The sequence below is a fragment of the Anguilla rostrata genome, chromosome 15 (assembly GCF_018555375.3).
Source record: "Anguilla rostrata isolate EN2019 chromosome 15, ASM1855537v3, whole genome shotgun sequence".
Classification (NCBI taxonomy): Eukaryota; Metazoa; Chordata; class Actinopteri; order Anguilliformes; family Anguillidae; genus Anguilla; species Anguilla rostrata.
The window spans coordinates 9,578,324-9,602,893 of NC_057947.1; the positions used below are offsets into that span (position 1 = coordinate 9,578,324).

The 24,570-nt window shown below is 40.6% G+C and overlaps 1 long non-coding RNA gene across 1 annotated transcript; it reads left to right on the forward strand.

The window, feature by feature from the left end:
• The first annotated feature begins 187 nt into the window (after nucleotides 1-187).
• LOC135241238 (uncharacterized) lies at nucleotides 188-2,490 on the forward strand. The gene is made up of 2 exons (XR_010325958.1): nucleotides 188-318; nucleotides 756-2,490. It is a non-coding gene; the product is annotated as an uncharacterized LOC135241238 (long non-coding RNA).
• Nucleotides 2,491-24,570: the final 22,080 nt, after the last annotated feature.

Sequence of the window (24,570 nt, forward strand, 5' to 3'; positions counted from 1 at the left end):
TCACGTGGATCCGCTGAACACCCCTGATGCCCTGATAAATCACGTCCATTAACCTCCAATCTGTACCATGTGGAAGCAATACGCATCACTTTTCTCCCACTGGGCTGGAAAGATTTGATTCGTCCTTTTTTCGGTAATCATAAATATGAAATGCGGCTCCGTTATTTATATATTTATTTTTTAATTACATTCTCCTGCAAGTAGCATACATCGTTTGTATTATTTCCGATATTCTTTTTAATATAATCAAACCGCAAAATGCATGGCCATATGAAGAAATGAACAAATGCATTTGCTGAATAATAGCATTCTTTAAAGGTACATGAAACCTAGTTATTCACTTTGATATCCCCAGCATCACTCCTGTGCGTGTTTAACTATAAATTGAAGTTTAAAGCAATCATTGTTAATGTCTGGATGCAAATTTACATACCGATTGAAACATTCTCTCGTTCTGTTCTGAACATTAAGTATATAGCCTACTCAAAACTACCAGTTACGACTTTAATTTTTTTCAATTTGACATAACTACGTACATTTCACACCATATTCAAGATTCGTGTTGTTGACTGGATGATGTGTAATCTCAGTAGTATGTCATTAACTGAGGCAAATGTAGTGTCTATAAATTACCTCTCCAGAGATATCTATTTAAACCTTAAAACAAAGGGGGGCTGGTTTATGGACGAAGAAACTCTGTTGCCCCCTCCCCACACACTCCAATGGATTTACTCATTTCTGTCCTCGGAATAAAGTAGCAGGACAGGATGAACAATGCCGGCGATCTCCAGGACCACATCTTCAGCCGCTGCGTCCTCGGGGCTCGAGTTTGGCAGCGGATTGATGACGAACGAAGAAACGGTCTTTATTAAATAAGGCGCCGGGCAGGCAGGTAAATGGGGACACGCTTCACGCTCGTGCAGCCCCGGCTGCTGGGAGGCGTAAAGGAGGATAAGCAATCGACTGCGCAGCACTCAGCGAAATCTCCACACCTGTTGCTGGTTAATGCTATGAATCCGTAGCTAGACATAATTGGGGTCCAGGAAGCACCACATACGGGGAGTTATTGTGTAATTTGCTGGTAATCAGACAATTCACATGTGGTTAAAGTGCGGATTCTCAGCTTTTATATATATGTTGGTTTCATCATGTAAAAATTACTGAACATTTTATACACAGTCCCCCCATTTCAGGGCACCATAATATCTGGGAAAGGCTTCACAGGTGTTTCTGATTGGTCAGGTGTGATCAATTGAATCTTTAGTGCTTAGTCTAGGCTTTTGATTGCCTTTGAAGTCTAATATTGGGGTTTGTAAACATGACGACTAGAGTTGTGCTAATTAAAGCCAAGGAAGCCTTAAGAAGGTGAGATATAAGAAAAAAAACAGTCAAAGGCATAGGCCAAACCGTAGGCTTACCAAAATGAACTGTTTGGAACATCATTAAGAAGGAAGAGAGCACCTGTCAGTAATCACAAAGGAACTGGTTGGCCATGTAAGACCTCTACAGTTGATGACTGAAGAATTCTTACCACAATGAAGAAAAACCACTAAACACCTGTCTGACTGATCAGAAACACTCTTCAGGAAGCAGGCGTGGACGTGTTAGTGACTGTCCACAGACAATTTCACAAACAGGACTACAGAGGCTATACTTCTAAATGCAAAGCACTAGTTAACCAGAAAACAGGACGGTTGGGTTACAGTTAGCCAAGAAGGACCTAAAAGAGTGTGCATAGTTCTGGCAAAAGGGCTTATGGACAGATTCACTTGTATCAGAATGATGGCAAGAGCAAAGCGTGAAGGCCAAAAACAACTGCCCAAGATCCTAAGCTCCCGCCCCCCCTGCCCTCATCTGTGAAACATGGTGGTGGGGTATGTATAGCTTCCACAGGTACTGGCTCACCTGTCTTCATTGATGATGTGACTGCTGACAGCAGCAGCAGAATTAATTCTGAAGTGTACAGAAGCATCTTACCTGCTCAAATTCAAGCAACTACCTCCAAAATCATTGGACAGCGCTTCATCCTCCAAAATCATTGGACAGCGCTTCATCCTATAGCAATATATCTTTTTTGGTTATTGTTCTCATTTTGTAGCTTGTTCGATCCTGACAATGAGAGAGGACTTATTTACCTCCTTCTTTGTGATGTTTAAGCTCATGTCTGAACAATAAATACATTTTTCAGAGAGTGGAGACTCATATGACACCACCATGGACTGAATATAAATTCTACACACATGGAACCCCAGGAGCTGTGCTGATCCAAAGAAGAAGAAAAAGGCACAGATGCACACATAACATAAAAGCTACGGAGTCAAAATTATTGGCCACTCTCTTGTTATGTTTTAACAGCCAATAAGAAGGTTTAGGAAACCCGAACACAACGTTAGCTTGGAGTGAATCCAAGTTTCCTGTAGACTCCCCACACTGGGCAGCTCATAGTACATACAAAAGAAAAATAAATTATTATTATTATTATTATTATTATTATTATTAATAATAATAATAATAATAGTGCAGTGCCATTTTGAGAATATCCACCAACTCTAATTTTGAAATTTACATAGAAACAGCCCACAAATGTGGAAATTGCAAATAATCAGCCTTAAATCATAAAGCCTCAATCATAAAAGTAATTTTCATTTCAGGAAGTCACGTTTCTCTGTCCGGTTGCTGAACAAGCACAGGTGTTTAGCCTGCTCATTCAGGTCCACTGAAATCGATGCACCAAAACAGGCTTTAAATAACCACTTGCAGACCAAACCAGTTAATATGTAAACAAGGTGCATTTTAATGAGAGTGCACGGCCATGATGCGTGTGGTCAAGAGACACTCTGGAATATAATTGAATACCTGTGGGTCGCAACATCCGGTACTTATGTAAATTATCACTTATTTGTGCCCTCATTATATCTGACAACAACTGGCTGGCACATGGAGAAGACACGCATCCCAATCAATTCATCTTTAAAACAGACGTGCCACCTTTGTACCTAATTAACAATCTGCTGGGCATGTAGAACCGCAGTTGCCCAAAGGCAAACGAACAGAAGCCGTGTTGGTTTTAATTATTCCTGTGGCGGACTTCAAATGCTTTGATCACTGTCAATAATATTCACTCGCACTCTGCAAATGGGAGCCACCTGAACCCAGATCCAGTCTGCTGCGGATGTGGGGAAAACAAATGATGAGTTCGAGACTATGACTGTGGAAGCGGGAGAGAGGGTCGTATTACAACTTCCAGGCTAATGTGTAAATTCAGTCACATTTCATTTGATTTCCAAACCAAATGCCTGGATATTGTGCAATGTGAAAGCAACACAGTTATTATTATTTTAAAGCAGATTACTTCAAAGACTTTTGAAACAATATGGTCGTAATTATGTTTTTATTTTGAGCAGATACCTCTTTCAAGGACAATTTACATCGTACAGAACATTAGCCATAACAAATGCAACTTGACACGAAAAGAAAATCCTAATATAACCTCTGAAGCAAATGAGAACATATGTTCACTTGCAATTAGCACAATTAGCAAGCAAGTCATTCAACTATTATAATAACCAGCAGCATAGCATGGAACACTGTGGCAAAATATAAACTGGGGGGGGGGGGGGCTGGAGGACAAATCACCTGGATTATCCAGCGAAAACAAAGACCTGGCATGACAGAAGGCAATAAATGAGACGTGAAGGACGCAAATATTGGAGAACGGGAACAAAAAGATAAACAAAATGTAATGATACCGGGGGAAAAAAAGATGCAGTAAAATTGCTGTGTCAGGACTAACCATGCAATAAATCTTCACTTATAATTAAACTTGAACTCTAGTTTATACGACTTCGCACTGGTTCACTATCAGAGTAAAATGTACCCTCCCGGAGCTGATTCTGCACTGAGCGCTTTGCTATGCGCCTGTACCTTGGAGGGTATGTAGTGAGCTTGTGCTGTCATTATGAGAGCTCTACAGTTAAACAGCCCCACATAATCTTGGAGGCTGTTTAGTGACCTCATTCCTTCTTGTGTGTCCCGTGTTCAGCCGAATTCTCAGCCGCTGGTCCTCGCAGTCTTCCCCAGTGTGTTCTTGAAAAGATGCATGTAAGAGGTAAGTACTGACTTACCAGTAAAATGGTAGTTCAACTCTAATAGTGTTAATTCTACACTTAACAGATAACATTTGGCCCCGCATTCCAGAGTGGGACCAAATGTTATCTGTTAAGAGTTGAGTTAGCCCTGGACATGTTACTGTGTATGAAAGGCCTTGGCACTGATAACTATGCACATTGTGCCGTGGGTCAGGGGTCACATGCTCTGAAAACACATTTGCAGCATATACTGTATGTGCATGCGCCCTCACAATTAACACTGACCAGAGAAAAAGCCTCAACACCTCATGAAGTTCAGTAGCTAGATGGTTCACATAGATGCAAACCCCATTTCCTAGCAAATCAAATTTTATTTTATCCTTTTTACAACTATGAGTAATAGTGGAATCTGAACAGTAAATTCTTTATATGTTGAACAACTGCAAATGCAGACTAGTTTGCTGTTATATTGTTGTTTCTTTTTTTAAATTTGGGGGAAGGGGGTGGGGGGGATTGTGGCCGATGGCATTCAACTAGAATGTTCTGGAATCATGAAAACAAGAGAAATCACAGAACTAGTATAAAGCCTGTGTCCCAGTGAACAGCAAATCGCAGATTTCAAATGTTAAATCCTGGCAGTTTGGACAGATTTTAAGTCAAACATGGAGATGGCTGAAACTTGCATGATTTCATCCTATCTCATCTCACAAAATGACAGTTACATTTAAAATGACACTTTCTACTTGTACTTTTTCCTGCTTATTTCCATTCTATAAATTTACCAAGCAAAGCCCAGGAAGAAAATTAAAAGATGAAAAGATAGGAAAACACATTTTTGGGGAACTTGTTTCTGTTGCACTATGACCGTACAAGTTTGGATTTAACAGATCATGTAGGGATATGGCAGCATAAAATTGGATCGGGGAGCTCAGGCTTATAGTCATTTCACGTAAAAAAAAAGTATGACATGTTCTCTTTTTTCAGCATGAGCAGTTTTCCAGTCTGCAACTTCACGCTGCTTTGTATGAATGATAAGCACAAGAATACTCCGACAGCACAAACATCACAAACAGAAAACCAGAGGAAGGGGAAAAAAGCTCCTGCCAGCACAGGAAACATATACTGCATAAGGAAATGTATTAACATGACATTCATAATGCTTGATTGTTTCATTACTAATTAGTTTAATCTTTTTCCTGAAGTATTGACACCAAAATAATTTTACACTGTAAATTGATTTGGCACGCACATCCATCACTTTATCTTTCTTAACTCTCTGCGGTTTAAAGCCACGAAAAATTAAATTTTCCTGTTCATCAAAACCAGATTGATATCTGCAAGGAAAAGGAATGAAGTTCTCCACATTTCTGTTCACTCATAGGAGCAAACGTGCAGAACATGAACAAGTTAGCATGTATTTTCCTGGGTAGTTGATAATGTAATATGGCATGTTTAACTTACTACTGCCATCTAGGGAAGAAAAAGATCCTGTTGCATTTCAGAACCGAGCCAACAATAGCACAGCTAATGGAATTTTACTTCATCAAAAATATTCTTTCCTTCATAAAAACAGATACGCCCCAGCCGGCTAAATCCTGTATTGAACCTGTGCACAGTCTCACATGCACGGTGAGTACTTTCAGCATGTGATACTGGTGATGATGTCACATCCTGTGTTGACCTTTCTACTTCCTGTCTTTTCTGTAACCAGCAGCATCGAATGGCAGGGCATGTCTTCCGCAGCATTCATCGGGATGAAAGGTGTTCCCATTTCTGCAATGATGTCCCCCTCCCCACATTGCGCAGAAGTCATCAGAAATCTTCATCCTGACTTCTGATTGGTCAAAGATTTCTGAATTTTTATCATGCCTGACAAAAAAGTCACGATACTCCAGGGCCAAAAGAACAGTAGGCCGAGGAATATCACTGTATGTTGATGAGAACGAACAAACATTGACAAAGGAACTGGATCCCAATATCAAGACCCTCTGTCCACAAATTATCAAGATGACTGCACCAGAGTGAATTCTCTGACCTGGCTGATCCTGTTTTCTAAGGGATAAATAAGTCATTAGGTAAACATTACAGGGGTGAGAAAACTGACAATATGCCAAATACTGATAGATAAATTGATACTTAAATAACAACTGACAGCACAATCAAACATTTGGCAGAAACACACATTCACACTGGCCAGAGTTATCCAATTGATCCCCCAGAGGTGACATCGCAAATTCTTTTTTTCTTTCTTAAACTGTTGTCATGGTGACCACACATACCTTTTTTCCACTTGATTGTTTTAGCGGGAGTTTTTTTATTTTTTATTTTTTTCTGTTAGCCATCAAGTGACAGATCTCTGTGATACTAATTTATTCTCACAAGCAAGGCAAGGGGTTTGGCTGGCTATGGATAGCGGTCCTCAATGCCAGAAACTCTGCCGGGGGGGGGGGGGGGGCAGGGGGGAATGTAAACACGCTACCGTCATGCTTCCGCGAGCCGCGAGAGACCGTGTGATCACCCTCACACAAACACCGGCGCTCGGCAGAATACTAATTGCAGCCCCGGTTGGAGCAGTAGGCTTCCTTCCCACTGCATCCGAGCTCACGGTTTTAACAACCCGCTTTGTACCCCGAGTTCCTGCACGCATCGCGCGACTGCTTTCACCTTTAAAGGCTGATTTTACTAAATCGTCTCCATATCGGCTTAATTGGCCATGTCTTGGAGCTGGGCAGAAGAACATACTTTCTGTGACCGTTTGGTCCGAAGGCTTCTTCTAATTCTCCCTGGCTGAGAAGCAGCAGAGATTAGGCTGTGGTTTGCAGTGCCTGGGTGCCCCCTATGGGCGTTTCAATCAATGGCAACGTATACACGATGAGAGAGAGAGGGAGGGAGAGAGAGAGAGAGAGAGACAGAGACAGAGAGAGAGAGAGAGGGCAACATTCACAAAACGTGTATGATCAAATTTGATTGTTGACTGTGCTTACGAACATTTCCATGAACGTTTTTGCATTCATCTTTTTTTTCTTAACTTGTTCTTTAATAAGATTAAAATCTATGTGTGTTTGGAAACACATATAAAGGTATACGCAGAATATGTTTTTAGTTAGAATGCTTTATTATTCTTTATTAAGTCCTTACAGACCACATGTTAATAAAAAAAATGTTTATCAATTCATATTAAATATGCTATTGATTTTAACTACATTAACTAACTACATTATCTAACCTGTCTGAATAACCTTAAATTTTGCACTAGCTTTTGATTTCAATTTAAGTTTAGCATTATTTAGTTTTAAGAGCAGGTTTGGTAGTTTTTGTTTTGTTTTGTTTTTCCAAAAACTCTTGTTTTTATTTTTATTAAAATTTTCCAATAATGTTTTTCCCCCTCACGCCCCTTCCTTCTTAGTTTTATTTTTCAAATACAACCTTGTTGTTTATGTGTAATTTGTTTCATTTATTGTTACAAAAGCACAGCCAAAACCAGCACTTAGCAACTGCCTTTTTGCTGCTTTTGGATTACTTGGCTAATCATGCCTTGGGGAGAGAGCACATATGTGAGATGCAGATATGTTTTCAGAGAGCGATGATTGGCTGATGTTTGCACATGAGTCTGAAGGCAGTATGCCTTTCATGGGATTGCTTGAGTGTTTCCTTATGCAAATCACCATGAACAGGCATTCAATTCACATGCAATTTCCATTCATCCTCTGATACACCAGGGATATGCACAAAATCGAAGGTCTAGGCTTGTTTCATGAATCCCATGTTGGTACATCATAGGAACTTCTATTAACCCCTTAAGTCCCACTGACCTGTACTCAGACAAGAGCGGACTTATTTGCATTCATTCTGTTTTATTACGGTGACACTTTCAATCAGCCTGGTCACACTATATACCCTTTGAAAGTGTTAAAACTCACAGCTCTGTAAACTATTTTATGATGCCAAAGTTTTAGCAACAACAGTTCCTTATTTTTTAACATGGGGAGAAAAAACAACCTGGGGGGGTGGGGGGGCTTCACCTTTTATATTATTTGGAAATACACAGACAACATGAATCATGGTAAAGTCAGCATCCTTATCATGGAAAGGGTCCAGCATACAAAATCAATTTTTTAGTCCCAGAGACGTGCTGACTCGGAGAAACATCAATAGAATGACCATTGTGTACTTAGCAATTCTCTGGGGGAATTATCATTGTAGTCCGTTTCACCGTACATGCCAAAGGAACTGTGTACATAGGAATGTTATTATCTCTGGTGTGTATAGACTCTCTGGAACAAGATGAGTCCACCTACAAGGTTCTCTGACCAGTACCGACCAATCAGTCACTCAGTATAGCCCGTGGGACTCACTGTGCACAAGCAATGACTCATCATGGATAGAATAATTTCTGCCCAGTACACAGCCAGCCAATGGCAAGCTATAGTGATGACTGAGAAGTATTTTATCCAATTAAACCACATTTCTAACAGTGTGTAGTTTGTTAGGCTTGCATAAAAGGTTTCTCCTACTTAAACCTTTTCTGTACGCACATTTTGCACTGGCAAAAAAAATCTCTTGAGGCTTTATGCCCAAAAAGCTTGTGGTTTTATGACAATAATTATTTTGCAAGGCCTAAGTGTAAACAGAAGACTCTTGGAAGAAATCACTCTTTTGACAGGACAATGAAAACAGCTTTGACTTCATGTGCAATGAAGGACTTTTCATATCCAATTTTATACCAGTGATCATCTTAAATACATTCTCAAAATATTTTTTATTATCATTCAGTATGCTTGTAAATTAGTACAAACAAATATAAGATGAAGTTAAGAAAAGTTTTGTGAAGTGTCAGTAAGAAAGTGAGAAGAGAGAGACAGGGACCGAGTATAGTAATTGGACATCTGGCTGATCAGCTGTTTCTTGGCCAGCTGTGTGTCGTTGCTTCATTAGTTCAGGTACAAGGTCATTAGTTCAGGCACAAGGTCATTAGTTCAGGCACAAGGAAGATAACACAAGGTCTAGAGCAGTGTCCTCAAACTCGTTGCCATGGAGGGCCGTGTGTATGCAGGTTTTCATTCCAACCAATTAATGCTGCCTTAATTGAGTTCAATTACTCATTATCCCATATCCATTTAACTGCATTGAAGCACAGAATATAAGCAAATTTTTATTTAGACAATGCGGGTCACCATTATGTGCAAACCTGTATCCCTAATTCAGCAAATAATTTAACTAATTAAATAATCAAGATCTGAGGCTGGAATAAAAACCAGCATACACACGACCCTCTATGGCACTGAGTTTGAGACCACTGGTCTAGAGTGATTCTAGGTGTGGTTTTTAAATTTGGAGTCTGTTCAGATTCAGGGAATGATGCCAGCAGGCAGAGGTCCGCATTTAACCCGGTCCCCAAGGCCGATTACCATGTAGAACCCCGCCCATACTACAGACTTCAGAGCTCGAACCCGGTCCCCAAGGCCGATTACCATGCAGAATCCCACCCATACTACAGACTTCAGAGCTCGAACCCGGGCCCCAAGGCCGATTACCATGCCGAACCCCGCCCATACTACAGACTTCAGAGCTCGAACCCGGTCCCCAAGGCCGATTACCATGCAGAACCCCGCCCATACTACAGACTTCAGAGCTCGAACCCGGTCCCCAAGGCCGATTACCATGCAGAACCCCGCCCATACTACAGACTTCAGAGCTCGAACCCGGGCCCCAAGGCCGATTACCATGCAGAACCCCGCCCATACTACAGACTTCAGAGCTCGAACCCGGTCCCCAAGGCCGATTACCATGCAGAACCCCGCCCATACTACAGACTTCAGAGCTCGAACCCGGGCCCCAAGGCCGATTACCATGCAGAACCCCGCCCATACTACAGACTTCAGAGCTCGAACCCGGGCCCCAAGGCCGATTACCATGCCGAACCCCGCCCATACTACAGACTTCAGAGCTCGAACCCGGGCCCCAAGGCCGATTACCATGCAGAACCCCGTCCATACTACAGACTTCAGAGCTCGAACCCGGGCCGCAAGGCCGATTACCATGCAGAACCCTGCCCATACTGCAGACTTCAGAGCTCGAACCCGGGCCCCAAGGCCGATTACCATGCAGAACCCCGCCCATACTGCAGGCTTCAGATTGTAAAATAAGGAAGGTGCCTAGGTGATGGGGAGGGGGGACTGCAAAAATAAGCCAAAGTGCACGACCAGGTGGGCTTAATGGCGGGTTGGATAATAAAGCAGGGTTAGAATGCTGATGTACTCACTTTTCATATAGAAACCAGAGAGGAGTTCATAACCAGAAAAATTATCCACCAATCACTGATGGCTTTGTTTGATTTGTTTTTACCAACATTCTCCATGATTGGTGGAGAGCTCCTCCTCTTTGATCTCTAAGAGAAAAGCAGCAACACCAATGTCACCTCCCTATTATCCCTGATAACAACCAGAACAGATTACATCCTCTGATTTCCCAGCTAAAGCCCAAGGCCTATCTTCTCCACCACATACATCTGTCTCTCCAGAGGGTACTGTGGCTCCTCTTCCTCATAAAGCATTAACTACGTTTGGTAAGCTGGTGCGCTGTGGCTGTGACCTTTCACCTGACTGCTGAGATGAAGGTCGAGTGTGACAGTTTGGAGGGCGGGGCTGGGTGACTCGAACAGAGAAACGTGACGAATGTCACATGCACACGTCGTCAGCTAAAGAACACCGGCAAGCCCCCGCAACGTCGATACCCGCGGTGACTGCCGTTTCAAACAAGGGACCAATAATGCATTGTGGGTACATGAATTGTGTTCCTCTTTTTTTTTTTTAATAAATAAATAACACTCACGGAACGCATTGAGCAATTTCAAAAGCAAGCTGTTTTCGGCAGTTTGTTCTACGGGATGCCGTTTCCCCTCCGGCTACATTCCAATGATATTCCAAATTAATCTGAGGGCTGTGATACGGTTGAGCCTGATCCCCTCGGCCCCCTGGCCCGCTCTGTACACAGGAATGCAATCATCTTCTCCGCTCTCTCGTGCGCAGGCCGGGGCTCCTGGTTGGCTGCGAACGATTCTCACGCTGATAGCACAGCGCATCAGCCGGAACAACCGTCCGATTTAAATTCAAATAGACTGTTTTAGCGGTCGCTGGGAAACTTAAAAGGTACAGTTCTGGCTTCGTTTCAAATTGGCAATAGCCTCCGAATACAGCACTGTGTTAAATCGTAGGTATCCGTTTAAATCCCAGATCTGAATATCTTCATTGGCCTTCGAAAGGAAGAATCTTAGTTTGAAAAGAACAATCAGAAATACGTCATGGGAGATATTGTTATGCACATGATATTGCATAGAGAGAGAAATAAGCAATAAATCATTTTAATAAATTTTAATAAAATAACAAAGCAGTCAGTAAGCCAATGAAGCCATCTTGAAAACGCTTAGTCCACATCTCTAATTAGCTTAACAGAAATACATATCTTTGCCGATTTGTATTTTTTACAGTTAGAGCTGGGCGATATACTGCAACGATAATTATCAAATGGAGTAATGACCATCGCCACCATGTGATGTATTGCCTATTTTATTGAATTAGAGCAGTGGTTGTAAACATCCAAATGTCAGAGGCCACTTTAAATGCTTCTGAGGAAAAAACCATCAACACTGTTACTATTGGTTGCTGATATCATACAAGGTCATACAGCTTCCATGTGATCATGTGTTGTATTTTTGTCAATCGCACATAAGCAGTAAGGCCTTGCTGCTGATTGGCTGTCTTATCAACATCCAATTGACATCAGTTTTTCCCTGGAAGCATTCCACACAGCCTCTGAAGTTTTTATGTTTATTGCTGCATCAGGTATAAAGGGAAAAAGATGGGAAACGTAAGGCCACATTGGGGTGATGATCATTATTGCGTTCAATGATTATTGTTACATTTCCCAGCCTAACTTAAGTTTTTTTTAATGCATAATAATAAGTATCAGTATCAGTTAAACAGACAGGAATTTACTCAAGCTAGTGAGGTAAATACAGTAAGCAATACCTCACCTTGATCCTCATACACACTAGTGGTTTTAGCTTTGAAACGTTTCGAAAACGTTTTCGTTGAAAGGTTTTTGCTATCTTGACCTATTCGTACACGTTACTCGAATGCATTAGGCAGTTTTCGAAACCCAGAATGCGCTTCACGCAGTATATTCCCTTGGTAGCGGAATTAATCTTTTGTGTTACTTGGTAACCATAACAACATTTACAGTTCATAAAATAAACAACATCAATTTGCCACTTTCCAAGGGTTTGTGATGCGTCTCCTCCTCCTTCCATGTTGAACTGTGATCGGCAGCCATAATATAGAGATTAAATATGATTATTATAGTAAATACATTTTTAATTGTCAAATTAACTATAAAGATGTTTGAAATTCCCTTGGCACTCATGAGTACCATCAGTGGGATTAATTTATGACACAAGGAAGATGATTCTACAGGTAGCTTTCAAAAACCGATCCTGTATACATTCACGGCTAAAACTAGTTAAGGGTCTTTGAAACGTTTTCAATCCTACCTCCGATTAAATAAAAATGTTTTCAAAACAGTTTTCTGATCGTCTGGATTTTATGGTTTTATGGAGCCAAATCGGTTTCTGAAACGAGTTTTAATGCTAGTGTGTATGAGGCCTTAACTCTTCACCTACGAATATGCAAGCAAAACTGCCAGTTTTGTACAGAATACATTCTTGCTAGTTTTGCAAGTGCCATGTTTATTCAGAGGAGTTTGCATTAATGATTTATAAGGACTCGCACAAATGCAAATGGTTCTGTGTCTAGTATCATAAGGAGGTGCGTCACTACAACAAGGCAACTGGGAGTGGGAGTCTGAGACAGGATGAGAGAAGCATCGCTATTCAGGCGATGAAGTCTCCTGAGATGCTGAATCTCACTAAGAGCTTCCAGCGTATGCAGAAGAAGCAGGCACAGGCAGTGCTTGGGGCTAACAGCATCCCATCAAACAATTCCTGGTTTCCAGAGCATTCTCTGAAAGTTGTGATAAATGTTTCCAACACATACATTTGTTTCTCGGATGTCCCTTATGACGTTTTTTTTTTTTTTTCAAAATGTTAACCATCATCGAATGATGCTATATAAGTTCACGAGCTACAGGTCTGGAAAAAAGCTCTTCCACTTTGATGTAACAATAAATGGGTTCTAAAATGCTAAGAGGAATGTTTTTGTCAGCCAAAATTGGAATAAAAATTGAATGTTCCCCAGTGCTTTATATTGCACTACATTACTTTGGCTTCACAGACATTCTCTTTCACAGCAACTTACAATGAGAACATAAACATATCTACCAGAGGCGTGTGAGCAGCAGCGCCATACCTGTTACACCATTGAGTATAAGTGCGACGTCAACAAAGCAAAGTAAGTTAACTTATGCCTTAAATTATAAGATCATACAGCAAACATCCATTTAAACTCATAAAGCAGGCCATGGCAATATGAAAGTAATCACATAAGATTCCTGGACTGTGAATTGGAAGGGAGACGGGATGCAGACCAATGAGGTGGGTCTTTAGTCTGTGTAGGAAAACAGTTAACATTACCTTCCACAGTAGCCAGGCCTCAGCACCTTAGTAGAGCATCCCAAAAGGATCCTAATCTTCTGAGGCATAAAACTTTTAATTTAAATATCTAATACAATTCAAAGAGCTTATATTCTGTAAATTGAAACTAAAAATTCTTCCTACACTATGAGCAATTAAGTATGATGCCTGGCCATATTGTGATTTTTCATTTTGATTGAATTCCAGGGAATATGGACAATGTTTTGGATACATATATTTATACATTCATTACATTTAAAAAAGACTTGGGGCTTCCAGGAAACCCATCCCGTCAAGCCACTGTTTCAGTGCAGGGATTAGACACATGGTTTGGTCTGAGATCCAGACCATAACAGTGCAGACAGTGGTTGGCAGCCCAACAGGGAGACACGCAGCTGGCCCTAGCAACACCCAGGGACGGGAGGGTTTCAGTCTGCCACAATGACAGCGTGTCATTACTCACCAGCGACCACGCCCGTCAGTCGAACGCCCGCGGTCGGCCTGTTGAGCTGCACGTGAAGCGTCTTCCTCCTCCGCCTCGTGTCTGTACGAGCCAGACCTGACATGCGGTGCGATGAGGTGGCATCTGGCATCGCGATGTGTCTGAGGGGAGTGCGTGCTTGTCTGCGTGCTCCTGGATCAACGGTGGAGGTTGCGGCAATGATAGAAAATCCACTTGGGCATTCCAAAGTGAATGAAAAAGGGAAAAAAAGCCTGAAAAAACAATTTTCTTACATTGCAGAAACATTTTATAAGGCATTGACCACAACATATTTTTTTACCCTTGGAAACCTTGATCACTTATGATGTGCATTAGCTAGACTGTATTTTTTGAATAGGAATGATAATAATGCTTTTCTTTCCCCCAAATGTCTGCTTGCTGATAATCTACCTGTATGTGACTCACCTGCTAATGCGAGACTGAGGAAGGACACAAAGGGGTAATTAATACCTTTCTGTCCTCGCAGAGAATCACACATTTCTAAATTAATTTGTTCATCGGCTCAGCTCCAGAGGACTCTATTCTCTTCTGTGCGATGGCCTATATTCAGAGGAAATGTCAAGCACATGACGAGGACCTCATCATAGAAAAAAAAAAAAAAACAGAAAAAAAGAGGAACATGCAGGCTTCATCCAGAGTCACTCGAGCAAAAAATGAGAAAGATACTTTAAGCCTCTTCTTACCTCAGAGATTGACATTATACCAAAGCCAGGCGGAGGCGCAAGGGCAGCTGTATGAATGTAGATATGAGAACGTTACATAAGCCACACAGGATAAAAGCCTGTAGTGTAATGTAAAAGTCTGGTGATTAATCTACAGGAATCGTCATAGGAGCGGGATTGGGTGATTAACACGGACACTGAAAAGATTAATTACGAGGAAAACAGCGGGGCATTAAGGCCCTTTTCATTGTTGGGTTTGAGTTTGGCAGGAGCTGGAATGACTTACAAATGAAATTTAAAACGTTAAAAGGCCATTGAATAAAGAGTTCACTTTCTGCAGTTTCTTTTATATTCATTCAATCTTAGCACGGCTATACGAGCCGCTTTGAAGTGAAGTCTATTTTCTTGATACCAGTCATCGTGAATGCGACAGGTCCTCAGAAACCTCTGTAAAAATCTAAAATATCATTAACTGCACACAGCAATTTCCTGGGCCAACTGAAAACATATAATAAAACTGAAATAATATCAAAAGTTCTGGAATTCTATGCCTTTATTTCAATAAATTAAAATAAATCTGACTGTGGGATAAATGGCATTTCTTCTAATTACTTTTACCTGCAGTTACCTCACTGTATTGGATATGTTTGAGTTTTGATTTTTAGTCTGGGAACAGCCTTGCATCTTGCTGCAAAGAAAAGGCTATTGAACACCTACACTAGGGGTGTCCAGTCTTATCCGAAAAGGGCCAATTTGGGTGCAGGTGTTTATTTTAGTGCAGCACAACACCTGATTGAACTAACTGATTTATCATGTTCTACAATCAAGACCTGGGCTGTGTCTGAAACAGCTTACTCGCCTACTATTGAGTATAGAAGTTGTAACAATTTGTGTGCAACTTTTATACTCAGTAGTGGGCAAGGTAAGCTGTTTCAGTAGAATCAGGTGTCTTAATGCTGAATTAAAATAAAACCTGCACCCACATCATCTCTTTTCGGATTAGATCGACCACCAACAAGCCACTATTGGGTTTTTATCAAGCTTCCAACAAATTGATACTACAGCCACCCACTTGAGGCAGAATCATTCATGAACTATTTATACTTCTCTGAAGAGCTGAATCTCATTCTTGAAGATGGGCATATAGAATGGCCAAAACTGAAGACATGATTGGGTGAATGTACACAGATTTTTTTTTTACCTGGTTGAGAAAGTTCGTTTTTTGTTTACAGACCATACTTTAGGACATTTCAACCTTAATTAGGTACACCTGGTTCTGCTAATTAGCAGCTCAATGAGATCTCTACCTGTTGAAGGAGATGTGCTTAGTTACGGTTGGAGTGAAAACCTACAGGATGGTAGATCTCCAAGAACAGCATTGAGCAGCCCTACCTTTTTCATAGTTTTCATTATGCATCTGTTTTCTTTAAGGCCAGGGTTGTGCAGTCTCATCCAAAAAGGGCTGGTGTGAGAGCAGGTTTTTGTTTTAGCCCAGCACAATGATTTCTGATTCATGTAAATAACTAACCATGGTCTCCAACAAGACCTCGAGAAGTAGAGTCAGGTGTCATTGTGCTGGGCTAAAACAAATACCTGTACCCACACCAGCCGTATTTTTTGTATAAGACTGGACTCCCCTGTTTAACGCAGAGGCATCGAACTCCAGTCCTGGGCAGCCGTAGTTTGTGCTTCGTTTTTGCGATTTCCTTTCATTCAGAGGCCAATTCAGGCCTCGGAAACGAGTTGTGCAGACTCTCTAGCCGATCAATGACTGAAGTGCGGGAACACGTCGAAAACAAGCCGATACAGCGTCCCTCCAGGATTTGAGCTCGAGAACCTTGCTTCAGGGTTTCGACGGTCCTGTTTCTTTAAGGTTTTTGTCCGATTCCAATTTAAATCCCCCCCCCCACCCTTTTTAGCCAGTGTTGAGAAATGACCCCATATCCAGCTGCCTTCTAAAATATGGAGATGGAAGCTTTCCTTGGTGGCTGGTCAGAATGGGGTGATGCCGCTAATGTAAAATAGATGGGTCTCTCATGGTTAGTTAAAATAGAAGAGAGGCCATTATCGACCAGCGTTCAAGCGTCTGAGTGACTTTGTACCGAGGGATTTAGATGCCATCCATGCATGACACTGTGTGAATATCCGAAATAAATAAAGTAAGAAAAATACATTTAAGGAGATGGGGAAAAAAATAAATAATATCTAAAAATATGCAAACATTGAGGTCCAAGAGTACGGGGTTGCAGATAAATAAAATGTTGATTCCAGCTAGTGGAACTCCAGCAGAAGTTGTGTGGGTCAATCCCTGGTGAAACTGTTTTCTAAATTTAATTTCATTTAATATTTAACTAAATAAAAAATGAATGGCTGTTTCTGCATATTGCAGATGCTTGGAAAAACACCAGCAAAATGAGAACCTTGCATACAGGCTGCCACTTAAGCACTGGGAATTACTCTCTACGGACTTTAAGACTATTTCTGTGACAGTAGGGAGACATAAATGTCAGACAACAAAAATATTCCTCATAAAAAAATATTTATAAAATTGTGCAGGGCAAAGTGTTTGCGTGCTTGTGTGTGTGTGTGTGTGTGTGTGTGTGTGTGAAAGAGAGAAGCCATTTCAGATCTATTGGAGGGTGGTGCATTGTAGTTGCTTGGCAGCATGACAGTGCTGCACTGACACAATCTCATCAGAAGCCGCATGAAAGGTCATTTGTAGTCTTCATAATCAATATGTGTGGCTATGTGCCTTTTATAGTGAATGTCATAAAACTACAATGAAACAGAAATAGGTGCTGTTACCATGGAAGTGATTGCCTTCAGGTGATAAAGGTTACTGGATTTTGAGTACCATCAGCATAGAAAATGAATGCACAATCCAAAATCCCATCCACTGTTTCAGTGTATGTGATCATCACCAAATATGGACCATGGGGGACAGAGGTAGTGCCAGGACACTACTAAAGGCTCAATATTTTGATTTCGGGCAATAGGCGAAATCGCAAGTTAATAATGCAGTCTCGGAACTCAGAAGGAGTAGAAAACATACATGGCAACTCATGGTATGAATCACAGGTAAGGATTTCTATTCCTGTAAATGACTGTTCTGTTTAAAGAAAATCATTTACTACAGTTTTAATATGTTTTATGTAAGTGACATCTTCCTCATAATATCAGTACCTGTAGGAAGCTTAATTTTTTAACCAAGCAATGTGTGCTGTGGTTGACACTATGCCAGATGATTCATTGTACTGTTTACAGTATAAAACAGTGTAAATGCACATATACTGTAGGACAATTTGGGATGGCAAGTAGCCATCCATCAAGTTAGGTTGACTGGGCATTCACCATCCATTTCCAATAAGGATGCATACAGTATACAGATTGTACACTGTTTGTTCTACTAACAGAATTATTATTATTTTTAATCCTAGGCCACCATCATATCATGTAATATCTCTCATAAATGTCTTCAGGTCAGGTATCTCAGGGACAGGTTGGGGTTTTGGGCTCCATATGTCATGTTTGAGATATTCTGATATTTTGCTTTTACTGCTACCCTTGTTTCATCAAATGTACAACAATCTTAAATAATGATTATTTCAGATGATTTATAACAGCTAGTCTGTTATAGTCAGATAACACAAGGCAAAAAAAAACAACTTTAACAGCCATTTTCTCAACATGAAACCTCACTACCGGGGCAAAGCAAAAGGAGAGATTGTTCCGGCAAACTTCTTCCTGCTCTGGCCTAACCATCTAAAACGCGTTAAAACAAAGAAACTGCCCAACCACCTGCAACCTACAACAGAAAAGTACCAAAACAATACATAAACGGACAACAAAATGTGGCAGCAGCAAATTGTAAGACAAAAGTAAAGGGAGTCTTAAAAAAGGAGTCTGAGTCAAAAAGGAATATCTCTTCCCAAAGGAGTCTCTCAAAAGCTGCCCTTCAACTGAGGAGTCTTCAGGCTTTATCCAGTTGACTTAGGTGGACACAGGTGCACATTGTTAAGCAATCAAGCCCCAATCAGCTCCACCTGCAGGAATAGAGACACGCACGCAGACTCACAGACCAAGGGAACGTAACACATTTCAAATAGTCTGTAGGCATGGCATTGTACGTTTATATTTATTTTTTTACTTATTTACTTGAACTCCAGCCATTTCCACATCTTTAAAACACCATCAATGCAAGTATCCCTGGAAGAAGGACAGCCAGTACAGCATAGAGCTACAACTGTATGCACGTCCTGAGAACTCTGCAGCCCCAAAGTAAATAAAACAAGCCCCTGGTCACTAGGAGCTGAAATGGTGTCTCCTGAAGGCAATTAATTCTCTTTTGTTTACACTCTTTTTGTTTACACAAGAAAAAAACTAACAAACAAAACGTGTCAATCATGTTGCTTAGTAACTGCTGATTATGCTGGATTAAAAAATATATATATATATATATATTTTTGGCTCTGTAGTGCACTTCTAGTGAAAGCCTTTTTTCTAGACTGATCATGAAGCATTGACATGTTTGGTCCACGATTGAATCTACCTTTTGCTACCTTATATACAATTAATATCCACATGTGTATAAATGTTTTTTTTAATATTCAGTATATTAAAACCACAACCATTTTGCCACAAATTTTGCAGTTAAATGCAAGACCACTGGGAGAAAGACTCAATGGATTTAAAATGAAACAATGAATATCAGCTTAAAGTGCAGACTGTTAGCTTTAATTGATCATCCAGTTTGGATGCAAATACATTTAAATTAAAGCTCACAGTCTGCGTTATCACCTTTAACTCTATCACTGTACCAAAACCTTTTGCATTTAACTGTGTACTCACAAGTTTAAAAATAAATCCTGTTGGTGCATTTCTTTTCATAACAATTCACCACTGCATGACTTCATGCATTTCTGATCCTGTAACCATGGATATAAAATGTCAGTTCAGGCTGCTGAAAACTCAAAGTAAAACCGCTCAGTCCATTTTCAGGCTCACCAGCTGCTTTGGCAGACACTGTTTGACAGTGCCCCAGCTGCAATCGCAATATATTCAGTTAAGTTCAGTTAATTGCTGAAAATGGCCAGTTTGCCCACAAGCCACACCACTGCACATTCAACACAATGAGCATCTCTGTAAATGTACCACAGCACAGAGCATCTCTCTGAATGTACCACAGCACAGAGCATCTCTCTGAATGTACCGCAGCACAGAGCATCTCTGTAAATGTACCACAGCACAGAGCTTCTCTCAGAATGTACCACAGCACAGAGCATCTCTCTGAATGTACCACAGCACAGAGCATCTCTCTGAATGTACCACAGCACAGAGCATCTCTGTAAATGTACCACAGCACAGAGCTTCTCTCAGAATGTACCACAGCACAGAGCATCTCTCTGAATGTACCACAGCACAGAGCATCTATCTGAATGTACCACAGCACAGAGCTTCTCTCAGAATGTACCACAGCACAGAGCTTCTCTCAGAATGTACCACAGCACAGAGCTTCTCTCTGATTGTACCACAGCAGAGAGCATCTCTCTGAGATTATATTAAACAATGAGTGTTAATGAATGATTTATGCTCTACCACATTTAGTGCAAATCAAGCAAAAACATGTTCCCACACCTTTTCCACAGCATATGTAGGTTGTACATATTGGAAAATTGCAACACTAGATATATTTGTGTGCTGCTTTACCAAGACCTCGGTCAGATGTTAACCAAATATCATTCATAGAAAAATCTCAGATGAAATCTTTGGTTCTATTATAGCTCATCTCTCTTGCTGTTATGGCTTTTTGTACTATGTCAAGTCAAGTCATTCAGATTTATATAGGACTTTTTCTGAACGAGTCAGCACAAAGTACTTCACAGACATTGACATGTACACACAGGTAGAGAAATACCCATGTGTACATATGAGTATAGTAAAAGAAAAAACAATTTATTGTGGTTTAAAATAAGTAATTTAGAAACATACATCTGGCTAAAGCTTGATAAAAGAGAGAGAGATAAAAAGAATAAAAATAGAGATAAAAATAAATAAATAAATAAATTAGAACAAGAGTCACTCCCCCCCTAACTGTTAAAAAGATGAGTTTTAAGTTTAGATTTAAAACTGGCTACGGTCTCCGCGGTCCGAACGTCGATTGGGAGTTTGTTCGAAAGCAGTGGAGCTCTGCAGGAAAAGGCTCTACCACCTGCAGTAACTTTGTTGATTCTTGGAACCACAAGAGATCAGAGTTTTGCGAGTGCAATGAGCGACGAGGTCTATACGGGACAATAAGATCGCTCAAGTATTGTGGTGCGAGCCCGTTCAGGACTTTAAAAACAAGCAGAATTACTTTAAAATCAATTCGCTTTTTGACAGGTAGCCAGTGTAGAGAGGCCAGCACTGGGGTGATATGGTCGTATTTTCTCTTCCTGCTGCGTTTTGGACCATCTGGAGACTCTTTAATGATGTTTTAGAACACCCAGATAGTAGCGCATTACAATAGTCCAGCCTCGAAGTTATAAAGGCATGGACTAGCTTTTCCTTATCGTGCAGTGACTAAGCTTAGCAATCCTACGAGGGTGATAGAAAGCCACTCTGGATGTTTTTGATATGAGTATTGAATGAAAGATCTTGATCAAAGATTGTGCCTAGATTCTTAATAGCTGCGCTAGCAGTAGCAGAGGAAGCATCGAGCATCGAGGAAGCATAATAAAGTTCTTGATAGCAACCCTGTAAGGCATGTCCAATGTTGATTTACTGCCTTTTTCAGTCACAATCATTCTCAACATATTAATGTTTCACGGATCCAAAGGAAATTTCTGAAGAAACTAGTTTTAAATATGAATGTTAAATTAGTCATCCATACTAAATAAATAAAGAAAGACAGGACAACTGTGATGTTTTTAACTCTGATGTTTTTTTCTTTTGGTTTTCAGAACAAAAGGAATAAGGAGATGGACTTCTTGACAAGCAAGCCTTCACAATGCATACAGAGGAATATTTTCTTCACAGGGAAAAAAAAAACAAAAACATTGTAAAGTGCAATTCATAGTACTTGCCATTATTTATAATTATTTGCCATACTCATGGACATTTTAATTATATGAGAAACTATTTGTAAAGACATTAATAGTAGGACACAATTAATTTATATTTAGAAACAATTTCAATAAACATTACCAAATATTTTTTGAATACAGAAATGATTTGCTTCCACATTACAACGAGAAATATTAATTCCTTTTGGTAGTACCTGACAAGGGGTGGCACGATGGTGCAGTGGGTAGCACGGTTGCCTCACAGCAAAAAGGTCATGGGTTTGACTCTGACCCGGGCCGTTCTGTAGCGTTTACATGAAGTTTGCATGTTCTCCCTATGTCCGCGTGGGTTTCCTCTGGTACATAGTCCAAAGACATGCAGGCAGGCTAACTGGAGACTAGGTAGAAGTGTGTAAGTGAATGTGTACCCTGCGATAGACTGGCAACCTGTCCAGGGTGTATTCCTGCCCTCTCACCCAATACATGCTGGGATAAGCTCCAGCACCCCCTGCAACCTTGCTCAGGATAAGCAAGTATAGATAATGGATGGTTGGAGTACCGGCATTGTGACTATTGTATGTAATGGACATTTTTCGATTGTTTTACTTTTACAGTGCCATAATGCCATATTTTCATTGTCATGGCTTTAAACTGGCTTTATAATGAAGAAATAACTTTGAACTACAAAAACATTAATAACAAGATGGAATGAAATATTATAGCATAACGTAATGAAGTGTAATATTGAACCTATGATCTTTGTATTTATATTACATTCCTTGATGATAATACACAGAAAGCCCATATTTAAAATATGGGCTTTCTGTGTACTAGAACTGTGATTGAATGGTCTGGGGGACATATGAAAATGAATCTTCCCATTTGTGATTTCCATGTTTCAGAATGATTCATATTTCTATAGCAGCTTTCAAGCCTTCAAGTCCTTTTTCGTTGTTCTAAACAACACAAATTCACCCAAATAGTGGGATTTATTTATTCAATTGCGCTCTTTTCCAGACATATTATTTTGGAGCTCAAAGGTCAGAGCAACTTTTACCCATTAAACACTCGTGGGACCTCAAGAGGGTTTTTAGCAATTTGCCATCAGGACCAAATCAGCAGGATTTCCATGGAAGCGTCGGGGAGCACTGATAAGCTCAGAACCACAAGAGCACCGCTCCTATGACAACCGTGGGCTAATAAGCAAAATAACAATCAACCCAGAGAATATAAGAGGCCATTTGCTCTCTCTGGGCTTATCCTCTGCTCCCAGGGGGGCAGTTAAAAGTCCAGTAGGCTGAAAAACCCTCAAGTCTCGGCTGTGCTCTTGAACCTTGTTCTTAAGGGGGCGAAGTCCTCAGTGCAAATTTCAAGGGAGCTGTTGAATCCGGTGGAGTAATTGGATGAGTGTGTATTAATGATCAACTCTGAATAGATTACAAAGACTGAACATGCAAAGGAATTTACTCCCTCTCTCTCTCTCTCTCTCTCTCTCTCTCCCTCTCTCACACACACACACACACACTCACACCCACACACACACACACACACACACACACACACACACACACTGTCTCTGCCTGTCTGTTGTCTCTCTCTTATTTATCTTTCATATCTGAATAGTTCTCTTTATCTCTCTTGTTGCTATGAAGGGAAAGGAAATAAACACTCATTGGTTTTCCAGCTTCAATACACATCCAACTCTCCCAATCATAGCTGTTTCCACAGAGGTATGCCTTTATATATGAAAACAAAATTCACACCAGGTGAGTGTTACCTCTGGCCAATCAGTGACATTATTGGACTATGGACTCTCAGGCAGAAGATAAAACCAGTGGTACTACTGACCTTGAGGTCTAGATTTGAGTATCCCTGTCCTAATGGATGCAACTACACTGGGTTGTCAATCACTGACTACCCGGAACAAATCAAAGGGCTCGACTGTGCATAGCAAAACTCAATGACTGGTTCAAATCATTATAGCTTATCCAAGCTCATCCCATTTCTGGCCTCATGAAAGCTCATTGTGCTATCACTTCTTGCAGTCATGTGGTCACACAATACAAATGGCCTTTGAAACTGAAAATCAGAAATATACTGGAAATCAGTATTTTAACAGTGCTGAGAACTGGTGCTAGCTAGAAGGCAGGCTTGTGGGCGCACCCAATAAATAAGTAGGCCACGTTTTCTAGCATGTATATTTTTTTTTGACAATTTCAAGTGAACTGGAAAAGTATGTCATCTTTGTTGCACAACCGGCTTCAGTGACGTCAATGTCAAGGCTGTTGGTACTGACAGGATTAGATGAGTTTAGGCTGTCTAGACAGGAAAGGACAACAGGAACAGTAATATTCGGGTTGCAGTATGGACTTGAGTGGAGTTCATGAAAGGAGAGGAGAGGTAAGGAGAGAAAACAAAGGAAGGTCAGAGCAAAAGTACAAAAATATGAAACATTTACCATAGTCATGCAATAACGTAAGTACTGTAAGTGTGTGAGGTCAGATAGAAAGGAAATGTGTGTAATAATAATAATAATAATAATAATAATAACTACTTTCGCATTTCAGAGATTTCACATGACCTCATAATAAGCGTGAGGATGCAGACACAATGGGGCACATGAATTCTGACACTTCTCCGAGACGTCTTGAGTTGATAAAACGGTTCACTAAAATCATGCTGTATCCATTTG